The sequence below is a fragment of the Canis lupus genome, chromosome X, assembly GCF_011100685.1.
Source record: "Canis lupus familiaris isolate Mischka breed German Shepherd chromosome X, alternate assembly UU_Cfam_GSD_1.0, whole genome shotgun sequence".
In the NCBI taxonomy this organism is placed as follows: Eukaryota; Metazoa; Chordata; class Mammalia; order Carnivora; family Canidae; genus Canis; species Canis lupus.
The window spans coordinates 124,726,953-124,741,031 of record NC_049260.1 but is presented as its reverse complement, the minus strand read 5'-3'; the positions used below and the strand labels follow the sequence as shown (position 1 = coordinate 124,741,031).

At 39.0% G+C, this 14,079-nt stretch overlaps 1 protein-coding gene across 3 annotated transcripts in view; it reads right to left on the bottom strand.

The window, feature by feature from the left end:
• Window positions 1-14,079, bottom strand: part of SPRY3 (sprouty RTK signaling antagonist 3) — a 186,947-nt gene that overhangs the window by 6,808 nt on the left and 166,060 nt on the right. Inside the window, exon 2 of one of the 3 annotated variants that reach the window (XM_038588762.1) lies at window positions 2,547-2,724. The exons of 1 other annotated variant lie outside the window; for it this stretch is intronic. The gene's annotated coding sequence lies outside the window, so the exon portion shown is untranslated. The remainder of the gene's footprint in view (window positions 1-2,546; window positions 2,725-14,079) is intronic. One more of the 3 variants, XM_038588763.1, reaches the window with a different exon arrangement.

Here is a 14,079-nt window from a genome sequence, read left to right as displayed (position 1 = left end):
AATCCTCACGTTAAAGGGCCATTCATTGTGAGCAAAAACAGTAAAGAAACTGTGCTGTTGGTCAGTCCCATATCCTATGAAATGAGAGAGAGAATATGCATATCACATATTATTAAATAGGAGCCAAGGTGATTACAAGTCTTGGCTGCACATTGGTGGGATCTAGTGATTTCTGTCACGTAGTGCCTCTGCAGTAATGAATGATGCATTGTAAACCCACTCCCATCTCAGTCCCTCTGGCCAGGTGCTCAGAGCTCTCTCAACAGTTTTTCTGTAGCCCTGAAATTTTCTATGTTCAACCTAAACAGAAATTTCTTTTCTTATGCCAACTAAGGGACGAGAGAGCTAAATCTATTCAAGAAATGCTGTTTGTTCATGAAAGAAAAATGTATTGCCTCCCTGGAACCTAAAATCTGCCATGTTGAGGCCAAAGTTGAAAACTTGCCTATCTAAAGCCCTACTATGCCAACACCTTTAGACAGTTCGGATTTCTGTGGTAAATCCTTTCTGATACAATATGACTCAACCTCAATTTCAAAGAAAAGGAGGGGAGAGAAGGAGAGCTTGGCTCCCTTTTTCTCCCACTCCCATGGGTTCAATGCTGTTTTGTACCTTACCGTGTAACAGCTCTGGGGCGTGTTACTTTTTTCTGTGCTCTGCTGTTATATACACTCCTTCTCAGAATAACTGAAAGCAAACATAGGGGGAATTTCTGCTATGGCTTTATATGTTTTCTTAGTTCTACTGTTCCAAAGTCTGCTCTCCAAAAATCCCTCTCTGTGCAAAAGCATTTGCATCTCTATCAAAGCACTCCCCCCTTACAAATACCAAGTTGTATATAGTTTACATTACTAACCTCTCAGCCACTGACTGGGCCTCCCTCCTACCACATACATCTTGCTGGAGCTGCCAGGTTCTCACCACATTTAACTCTTAACTTGTCACTTTGCTACCCTAGCCCTATTCATTACTTTAATAGTTTCATTAAGACGCAGAGCAGTTTATTTCAAACTAGAGATTCCAGCAGTTGTAAGACTTGGCATTTTTAAAGATATGAGTGTTCTAGCGATGAGCAATAACGGGGGAAAATAGTAATAATACCTGATGGATTCGCATACTTCCAACCCTGAAGAAAATGCTAGTTGTTCACTCAAGAAGTAGGAATCTTTCTTTAAACCCCAGACCCTTTTGCAAGGGTCTAAGTTCTAGTCTTAAGTACTTTTTTGTGAGGCCATGGACTAGTGACTTCCAACCCAAGCCTCAGTTTTTCTCCAAAATGCAGGGCACAAAAAGAGGGCTTTTCAAGCCCCTTCTTGTCGTGATACTCTCAATTTTTTACTCTGGGTTTGTCGGTTGCATTTCTCTGCCTCAAAAAGTCTTTCATGAAGAATTAGTCTCCTTCCTTTAGGTTTTTCAATTCCTCACTACCCAATTCCTCAACTCTGAATAAAAACCTTCCAAGCCCAAGTCACTCAGATCACTATCTAGATTGGTTCACAGCGAGACAGACCTAAAAACGGAACACAAAGAAACCAAAATGCATTGAATCAAGTCTCAGTAAACGTTTATTTAGAGGTACAGGGAACAAGAGTAATACTTCCTGTGCCTTATTGGTATGTATGTATGCAGCTGACTTGTTGGGAACATGATCTAACACCTGGTATCTCCAAATTCATGTAATAGCACATTATGTTACAATGAGGTTTTAATGTACCCAGAAAAGCAACAATAGTTTGCATTTCAAAATAGATTTTCTGTTTAAGAGTTCAAGGTCTGTTTTCTGTTCATCCAACTTTGTTTGCTGCACGCAGAGGTGAATGCTAATTATAATTAGCCAGAGGACTGGAAGGCAGTGTAAACCACTCTACTAGGTCGTATTGAATGCTTATTGGCTAACTGGACATGCTCACAGGTTCTCACTTTTGACAAAATTTCCGTACGCCACACAGAGACATGTGCACACACACCCAGGCAGGGATCCAGAGATTTCTAAATCACTGCTCTGACTCAATGTAAGTAGGGGGTTATGCCGTGTCAGCTTGCGCCATTTCTACCCAGGGCAAGGTGATGTGATGAAATCTGAACGATGCACAGCCCAGACTTGTGAGCCAATAGCAGACCAGCCCCACGCTGACAGGATGCCCGCTGGGCAGCCAGACTGGCCTCAGCACGGGCTCTCCCTACGTCCTCAGCTTGGGTGGTTAGGCTGCGCTATAAGGGGCTTAGGCGAGCACCAAAATGCATTTAAAGGTCAACAGGCTAAAAATTCAATTGGCATTTGGGTACAAAAGGGTTATTTTGAAGTTCCATTTTGATTTATAAATTTCCAATACGGAGAGTTTTCTGCAAAAGCTGATTCATTTAAATCTCATTTAAATGGTTTTCATTTTATTTTACCCATGCGTTTGCTCTTGTACGCGTGCACACACGCGCGCGCACGCACACACACGCACACACACACACACAGGATGGCTGGAATGAATGGCAATGTATGCATTGCATAGAAAGAATTCTAGGGTCTTTAAGAGCTAATCTCTGTGGCTTACCTTGAGGAAAGGGTTTATCCATGCTGAGGAAAGCAGAAGAACTAATGCCCCATTTGGCTCAAAAGACCTCTTCTTCTCCTGAGTCTTTAGGTTTCTCCACCTCTCTTCGGAAAGTCTGAATGAAAACTCCTTCACAGGCAGTGGAGCCAGAAACAGAGATAGTTCTGTGTCGGTCTTTCTGACACAGCAGAGAAAACGGAAAGGAAAAAAAAACGGTGCTGCGGGGGGTGGGGTGGGGAGGAGAGTCAGACCTGTAGTGGCAGATACTTTGTATAGATTTTACATGCAGATCTAAATCTTGATGCACGTATTCCCCAAAGAAAGCTCAGCAGGGTAAGTTGTTCATCTCCTCCTCCTCTTTCTCCTCCTCCTCCTCTTCTTTCTCCTCCTCCTTCTTCTATTTCTCCTCCCCCTCCTCCTCCGCCTCTTTCTCCTCCCCTTCTCCTCCTCCTCCTTTCTTTTCCCCCTCCTCCTTCAGCTTTTTCCTTCCCTCCTCTTCCCTCCCCCTTCCCTCCTCCCCTTCTTCCTTCTTTACCTCCTCCCCCTCTTTCTCTTTTGCCTCCGCCTCCGCCTCCGCCTCTGTCTCCTCCAATCTGACGGATGAACCGAAGCAGCAGAAACTGCGGTTGTAGACACAGGGTATCTCAACAGAGCAATAGATACCGCCAGTGTGTGATTATTTATATAGCTCAGGGTGTGTTGGTATATAATCTGCAGAGACGGGGGGGGGGGGATGAGATTGCAGTGCGTTCAGCTCAGCTAGCTGGCTGTTTTGTGAATGTAGATGATTTCTGAAGGTCTTGTGAATGGATTATAGGGGAGGATGGGAGGAAAGGGATTTATTGCTCCTTGTTATAATTTCTTTCTCTCCCTCTCTCTGTGTCGTTTGCTTTCCCGGAGCTGTAGCTCTTAATGCTTAGCTAAGTGGCGTCATCCAGTTGAAATTGAATCGACCCATTAGAACTCCCCATAGGAATCTCTGTATCCGGTCCCTGGGTAATGACTGAAACAAAATTTAAAGGAGAATGGGGGTGGGGCGGAAAGTCACAATTTTAAGGAGGCCTCATTTAAATATCTCTGCCTCCAATCGCAGTCCTACCAAACCACTCAGCCCTTGCTGAGTGATTGCAGCTTCTATCACAGAACAGAGCTTCCCCTTTGTTTAAGGGTTTCTCCCACTTCTTACCCGCATTCATTCCCACTTTTTCAAACTAATAATGATTATCCATCCATCATCCACTGGGAAACCATTACCCAACTTACTTTCCCATTCTGCCTGTAGTGTGCCATATACTCAAATATTTTTTGAGTGCCTTCTTTTGTGCGACGTATTGTGGATTCAATAAAGAAGACAGAATCCCTGCCTTCATGCAGCCTCCTTAGGACTGTCAGTCTTCTCCAAATAAAGCAGCTTTGGACATTTTCTTTTAAAGTGAAGGACAAAGTTTTCTGTAAATTATCCTCAGCCCACTATTTAATTCAGTACAAACGGGTCTTCCTATTGAGCATCCAGACAGAAGCACTTGAATGAAAACAAGCCTCATATTTAAAATAAAAGAGATCTGATTTCAAGTCCTGCTTCAATGGATAAGTAGCAGGAGCTTGATCATCAACATTCTTAGGATGCCTTGCTTACCCCATCTATAAAATAGACATGGTAAATGGTGACAGTTCAGAGTAAAACAAACTTCTGAGTCAGGAAACTGAGATTCTTAATCTTCCTCTAACTCCTTCTGTGACCTTTGCAATTTACTTTCCTTCTGGTGCCTCAATTTCTACATTTACATGAGAGGATCTGATTGGGTGATTACTAAGGTCCCTTCTAGCTCTGACATTCTACTATTTACACTCTCTCAGGAGGGTTAAGAAAACAAAAGAAAGCACGGATTAAAAACATATATGGTTATGTGGATCTGCATGCTCATATGTATATGTGTTTGTCAAAACTGCTTCAAACTCTTTTACTGATGTGTGTATCATGTAAACACACACACACACACACACACACATATATATACACATACATATACATCTGTATGTAATTTCTAAGCCAATCCAGATCTCTTCTTAATCAGAATTTCGAGAGTCAAGAGATTTGCCTATGGAAATTCTTCTATTTTATGGCTCAAACATCTTTACTCTTTTTTTTTTTTTTTTGCTTAGCAAATTTTTTATGTTGTTTATTTTTTTAATTTTAAAATCTTTACTGAAACATCTTTACTCTTAATATTGACTTGAGCTTATCAAGATCATGAAAAACATTAAAGCTAATATGTAGTTTCATCTGCAGAAGAGGATACATTTACTGATATATTCATTCATCCATTTTTTCAACAGGTATTTATTGCACATCAACTATGTGCGAAGCACTGTACTAACTAGATTTGGGTCAAACAGATCAAGGTTCAAATAATTGCTTCTAAATCTATGAGCTATCTGACTTTGGGCACCTCAATTCACCTCTCTGAACCTGTTTCTTTATCTATAAAATGGAGGTAACAATAGTCCCCACATCACAAGATTTTGCTATTTCCTATAGATTTAATAAGGTCTGGCATTGGAAAGATTATGTGTCTGGCATAAAGTAAATGCTCAATGAACAGGAAATATGCATATTAAGAAAATTAAGAAATTGTTCTCACCCTAATGAAGCTCATTGGAGAGGCAGGAGATGATTTCAATTTGAAATCCTTTTATTTTTTTAAGGTCCAGCTTTAAATTTGAACAGATATATGCCAAATATATCTTTCTTAAATGTGACTTATTTTCATACTTTATTCCTTTGTTCAAAAACTTATTTTTGAGCCCCTAGAGCATTAAGATTACATTGCTTTGCCTGTAAATCAAGTTATTCTCCGACTCTATACATTCTACTTCTCAACATATCTTTTTAACATAAGACAAGTTGAATGTTTCACTCTTCTAAGATACCAATGTACATGGCTACCAATCCAGCTTTCCATATGTATCCTTCACATGACTTGTATATATTTATTCAGTTTCCACCTTTAGGTCCTAATTCCTCTGTGAATACTTTCCTGACTACTAAGGCTGTTTTGTTGTAAAGCTCTATGATAGTTTTTATTAGTGCCCTAATTCATTTCTACATTTTTAACTCCTACAACACTTTCATCTATGTCCTGTCCTACTTATTCAGTAGACTTTGTTAGATACTCTACATTCTTAAAATCTTTTTTTTTATTTTTTTTATTTATTTATGATAGTCACACAGAGAGAGAGAGAGAGAGAGAGAGGCAGAGACACAGGCAGAGGGAGAAGCAGGCTCCATGCACCGGGAGCCCGATGTGGGATTCGATCCCGGGTCTCCAGGATTGCGCCCTGGGCCAAAGGCAGGCGCCAAACCGCTGTGCCACCCAGGGATCCCGATACTCTACATTCTTTCAGAATCTTTTTGACTTAGCTGTTATATCAGAAATGATTTGCATAACCAGTTGCTGTAAGTATGGAAGGGTGTGTTTAATTAATTATACAACCATAACTTAGAGAGTTCTAAAACATAGTAGTAAGGAAGATATTTGGAGGGAAGAGTGATTTTCTGGTATTCTACAAGGTTACTTATTTATTTTTTGAAACTATTGGCTTTTAGAAATAGGTGGATTGATCTGTGCTAAGACAGCATTTCCAAATTCAATTGGATTTGAATTAATGTCTGCAAGGTGTCTATAAAGAGAAAAAAGCCATTGGATTGGGAGACAGGAAACCTGTGTTTGCTTCTAGGCCAACACTGTCACTAACTAGCTTTATGACCCTAGACAATTCAATGAACCTGTCTAAATGTGTTTCCTGAAAAGCAACACTATTAACTAAAGAGCTAATAAAGTATGTTTCTTGAAATACACTGACTCTAACATGTTTTCTGAAATACACTGACTCTAACAAGTTTGTAAAACAAGTTGTCAGATATCACATAGTAAATTTTGTAATGTCTCAACATCAATTTCTGTATATAATTGTACTATCCCAATATCTTTTCACGAATCATGAAACTGAAAATAATCTTTCAGAAACACAATAGCTTAAAGCACAAATAAAAAATAAATCTATAGGACAGTCTGGGTGGCTCAGCGGTTTAGCACCTCCTTCGGCCCTGGGATCGAGTCCCACGTGGGGCTCCCTGCGTGGAGCCTGCTTCTCCCTCTGCCTGTGTCTCTGCCTCTCTCTCTCTGTGTCTCTCATGAATAAACAAACGAGATCTTTAAAAAAATAAATAAATGTATAGGTTACCAAGAGTCAGTTATTTATTCATTTAATAGACATTAATTGAATGACCAGTGTGCCAGGCCCTGGGGATATAGCACTGAGGACAAATATGACAAATGTTATATCTATCCTCAAAGAGATCACTGTCTACAATGGGACACAGACAATTAAAATTAAGGGCGATAAAGAAGAGGACAGACACCTGAACTGGTGTTTTGGTGGGCAAGGGAGTATATAATGACATGAAATATTAAGGGATATCAAGTAATTGGAAAAGTTAGAGCAAAAATCCTTGAAGAGATTTGCAGATGAGAGGATTCTATGGTGTAGTGATTAAGAGTGTAAACTCTGGAATGAGTCAACTTGAGTCAAATTCCAGATCAGCCACTTGCCAGCATATTATGTATCCTTGGCCAAGTTACTAATCTGTTTGGACCTTGGTTTCTCATATGTAAAATCAGCACAACTTACAAATATACCTCATAGGGTTGCTGTGAGAATTAAATGGGTTAAAACATATTAAATGATTAGAACAGGATCTGGCACAGAACAAACATCTTTCCCTACCCACTTGAATGTCAACTCCACAAGAGAAGGAAATTTAGTTGTTGGATAATCAGCACTTAGTTGGTGGCCCATAGAAGGCATTGTTGAATGAATGATCATTAACATAATTATTATTTTTTTTTAATTTTTATTTATTTATGATAGTCACAGAGAGAGAGAGAGGCGCAGAGACACAGGCAGAGGGAGAAGCAGGCTCCATGCACCGGGAGCCCGACGTGGGATTCGATCCCGGGTCTACCAGGATCGCGCCCTGGGCCAAAGGCAGGCGCCAAACCGCTGCGCCACCCAGGGATCCCCATAATTATTATTTTTATGGGTATCATCCTAAGAAGTGAGGAGGTTGAATAATTTCAATTGTTTTTTTTTTTATTTTTTTTTTATTTATTTATGATAGTCACAGAGAGAGAGAGAGAGGCAGAGACACAGGCAGAGGGAGAAGCAGGCTCCATGCGCCGGGAACGCGACGTGGGATTCGATCCCGGGTCTCCAGGATCGCGCCCTGGGCCAAAGGCAGGCGCCAAACCGCTGCGCCACCCAGGGATCCCAATTTCAATTGTTTTCACTGTTGCCCTAATATAGGCCCACAGTATAAAAATATAGTACTTAGGATATAAAGATAAATTAAATAATTCTGTTATTAATATAGATATTACATTATATGCTATTAATAAATATATGATTAATTAATGAATCTCTGGTCTCAAGGGACTCATAGTTTAGTAGGAAAGGTAGCAAACAGCAAATGTAATAAAGGATAAGTACTAAGGAAGGGAGCAAAGACATGAACAGAAGTCTCACAGAGGAAGACATAGACATGGCCAACAAGCACATGAGAAAATGTTCCGCATCACTTGCCATCAGGGAAATACAAATCAAAACCACCATGAGATCCCACCTCACACTAGTGAGAATGGTGAAAATTAACAAGACAGGAAAACCACAAATGTTGGAGAGGATGTGGAGAAAGGGGGTCCCTCTTGCACTGTTGGTGGGGATGTGAACTGGTGCAGCCACTCTGGAAAACTGTGTGGAGGTTCCTCAAAGAGTTAAAAATAGACCTGCCCTACGACCCAGCAATTGCACTGCTGGAGATTTACCCCAAAGATACAGATGCGGTGAAACGCCGGGACACCTGCACCCCGATGTTCACAGCAGCAATGTCCACAATAGCCAAACTGTGGAAGGAGCCTTGGTGTCCATCGAAAGATGAATGGATAAAGAAGCTGTGGTCTATGTACACAATGGAATATTCGTCAGCCATTAGAAACAACAAATACCTGCCATTTGGTTTGACGTGAATGGACCTGGAGAGTATTATGCTGAGTGAAATAAGTCAATCGGAGAAGGACAAACATTATATGGTCTCATTCATTTGGGGAATATAAAAAATCGTGAAAGGGAATAAAGGGGAAAGGAGAAAAAATGAGTGGGAAATATCAGAGAGGGTGACAGACCATGAGAGACTCCTAACTCTGGGAAACGAACAAGGGGTGGTGGAAAAGGAGGTAGGCGGGGGGTTGGGGTGACTGGGTGGCAGGCACTGAGGGGGGCACTTGACGGGATGAGCACTGGGTGTTGTGCTATATGTTGGCAAATTGAACTCCAATAAAAAAAAAGAACTATAATTTTTTTTAAAAAAAAGGAAGGGAGCAAATAAGAAATACACCTAATCCAATATTGAGAGGGTTATTGAATGCTTCCTAGAAAAAGTGATATTTAAAAATAAATTTGGAGGATGAGAAGGATGTCATAGCCAGAGGGAATAGCATGTCCAAAAGCCAAGAGGTAAAAGAAAGGATGACAGAATGAAATGCAAAAAGAACCATCACTGAATCTCCCACACTTAGCATAATGTCTGACACAGAGTAGATGCTCAGAAAATATTTGATAAATAAAAGAATGAATGAAAACACAAGCAGATATAACAGAACTAACAAAGATATAAAGATGTGAAAACAATGTTTTATAAACTATTCTAAAAGGGTCCCCTATACTCATAGCCTGAATGTTAGGAGTAGAAATTTTCTCTAGAAGGCACCACCCACATATTTTCTTCATTTTCCTAGAATGTACTCAGCTTCTTAAGATTTCTTACTTAGGTTTTAGTAAATCATAGCAAGTGGAAATAGATTAAACATTAAAAAATTTTTGTGTGATAGTCCGATATAGTGTGTAAAATAATCATTATCAGAAAGTTCATCCATAAACCCAGTAAAATATCAAAATCTCTCACCTATAATTATAATCCATACTCTCTGTCTGCATAAAACATGTATTCAACACAAATTCTGATAGTCTTTCCTCTTTTTTTTTTTTCCCAGAATGCAACTAAATCCTTTTGAGAGCCTGCAAGTTCCTATACAAGGCCACTTTTATCCATACTCTACTGAAGTCAAGAGGAACTCTTTAGAAATGGCAGATGAAAAGCTGACCTATGGTCATCCTGATTCAGCAATGATGCCAGAAGAAGTAAACAATGCCAAGGAAATACAGATTCTTAACCAAAAAGCTTATAGGGATGGTGATAATTATTTTTTCCCACAGAATCTGGCAAACAAATATAGGAGCAATATGACCAATAATGAAAGAATGGTATGGAAAAGTCAGAGAGAAAAAAATAATGTGGGAGAGAACAGAGGGGTAAAAGGTAGGGGCAAAGTCATTCTGTGGAAAGAAAACTAGACTAAGAGTAAAGAAATGTAAATTTTAGCATCCTAATCCATGTGGTTTTGTCAGGTCATTTTTCATCTTAGGCCCTATTTTCTCATCTGTAACATAGTAAGTTTCAATGTAATTCAATAAAACAAACATATACTGAGCACCTACTTAATGCCAGGGAATATACTTCATGTGAAAGATACGGAGATGAATACATACCGGTTGAATGAATAAATGAGTGGTCTTAGCCTCTCATTACTCACAATCCTATAGAAAAAATGGATGTGTAAACCTATAAACTGCAGTCCAATCTGTCACTAAATTAGATGAGAGATAATTGTGGCCTGAATCAAGGTAGGGGCAGTGTGGATGAAGAAAAGTGGATTATATGCAGAATATAGAGTAGATAAGACTTAGTGACTTATTAGATGTGAGGTATTAATCATGACATATACTGAGATATAGAAGGAATATTTAAAAAAATAGGTTTGAGGGGTGCCTGGGTGACTCTCAGTTGGTTAAACATCTGCGTTTGACTCAGGTTATGGTCCTGGGGTCCTGGGATGGAGCCCTGCATCAGGCTCCCTGCTCAGCAGGGAAATCTGCTTCTCCCTCTCCCTCTGCCCCTCCTCCCTGCTTGTGTATGTGCTCTCTCTCTCTCTCTCTCTCAAAGAAATAAATAAAATCATTTAAAAATTAGGTTTGAAAAAAAATTAGGTTTGAGAATGTTGGGTTTCAGATGCCCATGTAATATCTAAATGGCAATCCAGGCAAAATTCTACATGGGTTTTGACTTTATAAGAAGATACAGATCAATTCAATACAAATTTTAGGATTGTTTGTTCTAGCTCTGTGAAAAATGCTAGTGGTATTTTCATAGGGATTGTATTAAATGTGTAGATTGCTTTGGATTATATAGATATTTTAACAATGTGTGTCCAATCCATGAGGATGGAATGTTTTTCCATTTCTTTGTGTCATCTTTAGTTTCTTTCATCAGTGCTCTATAGTTTTCAGAGTACAGGTCTTTCACCTCTTTAGTTAGGTTCATTCCTAGGTACCTTATGGTTTTGGGTGCAATTGTAAATGGGATCTTTTCCTTGATTTCTCTTGCTGCTGCTACATGACTGGTGTATAGAAATGCAACAGATTTCTGTACATTTATTATGCATCCTGTGACTTTACTGAATTCATGTTTCAGTTCTAACAAATTTTTGGTGGAGTCTTTCAGGATGGAATGTTTTTCCATTTCTTTGTGTCATCTTTAGTTTACATATAGTATTATGTCACCTGCAAATAGTGAAAGTTTGACTTCTTCCTTGCCATTGTGGATGCCTTTTATTTCTTTTTGTTGTCTGACTGCTGTGTCTAGGACTTCCAGTAGATGCTAAATAACAGTGGTGAGAGTGGGCATCCCTGTCTTGTTTCTGATCTTAGAGGAAAAGCTTTTAGTTTTTCCCCATTGAGGATGAGATTAGCTGTGAGGTTTTGTATATGGCCTTTATGATGTTCAGGTATGTTCCCTCTCTATGTTGTTGAGGGTTTTTACCAGGAATGGATGTTTTACTTTGTCAAATGCTTTTTCTGCATCTATTGAAAGGGTCTTATGGTTCTTATCCTTCCACTAATGTGGCATATCATGTTGGTTGATTTGTGAATAGTGAGCCACCTTTGCAACCCAGGAATACATCTCATTTGATTGTGGTGAATGATTCTTTTATTTTACTATTGGATTCAATTTGCTAGTATTTTGTTGAGAATTTTTTGCATCCATGTGCATCAAGAGATATTGGCCTGCAGTTCTCTTTTCTTATTGGAGTCTTTGTCTGATTTTGGAATCAAAGTAATGCTGGCCTGGTAGAATGAGTTTGGAAGTTTTCCTTCCATTTCTATTTTTTGGAACAGTTTTAGAGTAGGTATTAACTCTTTAAATGTCCAGTAGAATTCCCCTGGGAAGCCAACTGGCCCTGGGCTTTTCTTTGTTGGGAAATTTTTTTATTATGGATTCAATTTCTTTGCTGGTTATGGATCTATTCAAGTTTTCTATTTCTTCCTGTTTCAATTTTGATAGTTTCTGTCTCTAGGAATTTATCCATTTCTTCCAGACTGCCCAATTTTTTGGCATATGCTTTTTCATAATATTCTCTTATAATTGTTTGTATTTCTGTGATGTTGGTTGTGATTTTTCCTCTCTCATTTGTGATTTTATTTATTTGAGTACTTTTCCTTTTCTTTTTAATAAATCTGGCTAAAGGTTTGTCAATTTTATTAATTTTTTCCAAGAACCAGCTTCTGGTTTCATTGATCGCTGAATAACCAAAGCAGTCTTGAAAAACAGAAGGAAAGCTGGAGGCATCACAATTCTGGGCTTCAAGTTATCTCACAAAGCTGTAGTGATCAAAACAGTATGGCACCAGCTAGTATCCAAAATATATATTTAAAAACTTATACAACTCAACATTCAAAAAACAAATAATCAAGTTTAAAAAATGGGCAGGAAACATGAATAGACATTTTTCCAAAGAAGACATCCAGATGGCCAACAGACACATCAAAAAATGCTCAACATCACTCGGCATGAAGGAAATACAAATCAAAACCACAATGAGATACAACCTCACACCTGTCAGAATAAGTAAAATCAACAAGATAGGAAACAACAGATGTTGGTGCGGATGCAGAGAAATGGGAACCCTCTTACACTCTTGGTGAGAATGCAAACTGGTGCAGCCACTCTGGAAAACAGTGTGAAGGGTCCTTAAGAAGTAAAAATAGAACTACCCTATGGCCCAATAATTATATTATGAGCTATTTATCCAAAGGATACAGTGATTGGAAGGGGCACTTGCAATGGTTATAGCAGCAATGTCCACAATAGCCAAACTGTGGAAAGCCCAGATGTGTGTTGACTATTGAATGGATAAAGAAGGTGGTGTGTGTGTGTGTGTGTGTGTGTGTATACACATTAGTTGAGATATATATACATTAGTTGATATATATATGTATATAGATAGATCTTGAACAAAGAATATATATGGACACAGTAGTTGAGATATGCTTTCAACAAAGCAGGAAAGAATATCTAATGGAAAAAAGACAGTCTCTTGAACAAGTAGTATTTGAAAAACTGGATAGCAACAGGCAGAAGAATGTTGGACCACTTTCTTACACCATACACACACAAAAAATACTGAAAATGAATGAAAGGCAATAGAATGGAATATTACTCAGCTATAAAAAATATGAAATATTGTCATCTGCAATGACATGGATGGAGTTGAGTGTATTATGCTAAATGAAATAAGTCAGGCAGAGAAAGACAAAGATCATATGATTTCACTCGTGGAATTTAAGAAACATAATAGTCGAACATGGTGGGAAAAAAGAGAGCGGCAAAACAAAACACTCTTTACTATGGAGAACACACTGAGGGTTGCTGAAGTGGAAGTGGTGGGGGGAGGGGTTAAATGGGTGATGGGTATGAAGGAGGGCACTTGTGACTAGCACCAGGTGTTGTATGTGAGCAATGAATCACTAAATCCTACACCTGAAATTAGTATTACACTGTTTGTTAACTAACTAGAATTTAACAACTTTAAAAACGAGGATATGGATCAAACATGGAAATATGAGAACCAGTAGTACACAGATATAAGTCATGTGAATGGATTAGCCTAGTAGGAGAGTGTGTGGAATGTTAGAGTGATAGAAAGATAGAAGTCAAAACCATCTCCACCCATTATCTTTCTTTATCTGACGAATGTGATAATAGGGTAAAGAGGTTGCTATTTCATGTATGGTGGTCATGGAAACTCTCTCAATAGTGACATTTGAGCTGAGTCCCAAACAAATGAGAGAAAAAGTCATTCAGCTATATGGGCGCAACATGTCCCACATGGAACGTAGAGTAAATGCAAATACCTGAGGCCAGAATGCATTTGGAATGTTCTAGGAAGAACAAGAAGATCAGCATGCCTAGACTGCAAGAAGTGAGGGGATACTGGTAGCAAAGGAAACCAGGGAGGTAGCAGAAGGCTGGATCCAGAGGAGTCGACATAATCTGACTTGTAATTTTAAAAGGATCTCT